This window comes from Montipora foliosa, chromosome 6 (assembly GCF_036669935.1).
Source record: "Montipora foliosa isolate CH-2021 chromosome 6, ASM3666993v2, whole genome shotgun sequence".
In the NCBI taxonomy this organism is placed as follows: domain Eukaryota; kingdom Metazoa; phylum Cnidaria; class Anthozoa; order Scleractinia; family Acroporidae; genus Montipora; species Montipora foliosa.
The window spans coordinates 20,306,623-20,308,609 of record NC_090874.1 but is presented as its reverse complement, the minus strand read 5'-3'; the positions used below and the strand labels follow the sequence as shown (position 1 = coordinate 20,308,609).

Sequence of the window (1,987 nt, the reverse complement as noted above, 5' to 3'; positions counted from 1 at the left end):
TGATAACCCTTCCATATGGTACGCATCCGAGTGGCATTTTACTCTGGTTACTCTCATGCGCCACTGCTTGGGGCGCCTGCAAAAGGGATCTTGTACCCCTGAATTGTTTGTAAAGTCCAAGTGTCCTATTTTATTTGTTTCCAATTCTGAAAAAAAAATGTAAACTCGTCAGGAACCCATGACCCGGAGCCTACAGCTCCCATACTGGGCCTATGTAACGGCATTTTTAAAGACCGATCTATTTTTAGACTATCTTTTCCGGAAAAAACAAAGGCAGTTCCTGTTCGGTGACCTATGACGTCAGAGCTTAATTTCATGTAATTGGTCATCCGGCTCCTTGTGGGAGTCTCATTCGCGGGAAATTCAATCTAAAAATGAATCGGTCTGTGAAAACGCCGTTTACACGAACACAGTAGAGTTGTAGGCTCCGGGTCATGGGTTCCTGACGAGTTGCTGATCTCTTTGTGGGTGGCGTAAGCATTTTGAGACATGGGAACGGATAGTCAGCTCGAGTTAGTCTCGGGTGCAGATTTCTGGGAGGATCCTACTGTTGTGGCCCTTTTGGGATACTGCAGGATAGACCTTGAGCTATATCCTCATTTTCCGTTTCCCTCCAACTCGACTGTTGTTAGTGGTGCGGTAGTGTCCACGAAAGGGCTGCTCCCTCCTGTATGGTCCTTTAGAGAAGTGTTTCGAGGCTGGTGTGCTGATAAGCTTGCTGTTAGTTGAGCTATGGTCATGTTCACTCTTGAATCGTTGCATGGAACTTGTCCGGGAAAAGGTGCTTATCTGGTGGGATACCTTCCCGCAGAGTACGTTTACCAACTTCAGTGAGGAACTCAGAGAAGCGTTTTGCCTCCAGGCATTAAGCCTAAAGTTGGCGTTTCCAAGGAGGACTAGAGCATCTTCCAATAGGTCCTTAATGGCATCAGGGTCAGGACCTTCATCGTCATCCTCTCCCTCTGAATTATCAAGGGCTGTCAAGGCTGCTAACAAGGGGCGAGCCACAACCAAGAAATAGATTGACGTTCAGCCAAGCCATCATCAAAGGCGAAGAGATCCTTGGAGAGAAGAGATCCGGCAAATCTTAACTTAAATACATTGAAGTATACGTGGCTTCTTATAAATAATCTTTGCCAATCAGTCGATAACTAAAGTATCTAAGCGCAACATTCGACTTAAAGCTACATTTAAGATATTTTCTGTGATAGGCGTCTCCCCAAATTTCTATTCCGTATAAAATCAAGGATATATAATCAATGAATTGAATAGCTTGGTCTGCTGATCTTTGGAGAAACCAAGAAATTTCCGCTTATGACGTCAAATCCTCTCCCAAGTGATCAGTCAAGCAACTGATTTTTTGCGTTAGTTGAAGCTATTAACTGTAGCTAAGCTGTAGGCTTATTGTAGTTCTAGAATGCTATGGTGATGCTTAAAAACACCCTGTTACAATACTTTGTTAGAATTTACGCGGTCCTTGCGCAAACATTTCAAAAAATCTCTGTTTTTATCTTTAAGTTTGAAAGAGACACCAGCCCGGACAAAGAAGGAGTTTGTGTCCAACAGTCACGCGACCAGTGTAGGAAAGAACCAGAAAGAGAGACTGAGCCTGTGTTTGAAACTTTTTCTATTCGGAGGTGCCTTTGACTCAACCTTGACCCTTCCTATCCATTCCTTGATTGTTGTTTCCTAGTATTTTTCCTAAACCGCAATGCTACTAGTCGAAACTATTGTGTGAAGATTTGTTAATTCAAAACTTTACTAAAAGCGCCTATGAATATTTTCCTTGAAAAGGAAGTTTGGTGGGTGGTCACACAGCAGCAGTCAGAGTACGTACGACTGCTGCTGTGTAACCACTCACCATTAAACTGATGAAGGCGGAATAGTTCTATCGTGTGCCAACTTTTTTGAAATTCGATATCTGCAACGCGTAATAAACAATTTAATTGGAGATAGATGCTTTTACAGTACAGTCAAGATGTCTGCC

General features: G+C 43.1%; 1 protein-coding gene across 2 annotated transcripts in view; it reads right to left on the bottom strand.

Moving 5' to 3' along the window:
* Window positions 1-1,687: 1,687 nt before the first annotated feature.
* Window positions 1,688-1,987, bottom strand: part of LOC138006933 (uncharacterized) — a 6,569-nt gene continuing 6,269 nt past the window's right edge. For both annotated transcript variants that reach the window (XM_068853570.1, XM_068853571.1), the window contains exon 3: window positions 1,688-1,987. This exon is cut by the window's right edge and continues 670 nt beyond it. The gene's annotated coding sequence lies outside the window, so the exon portion shown is untranslated.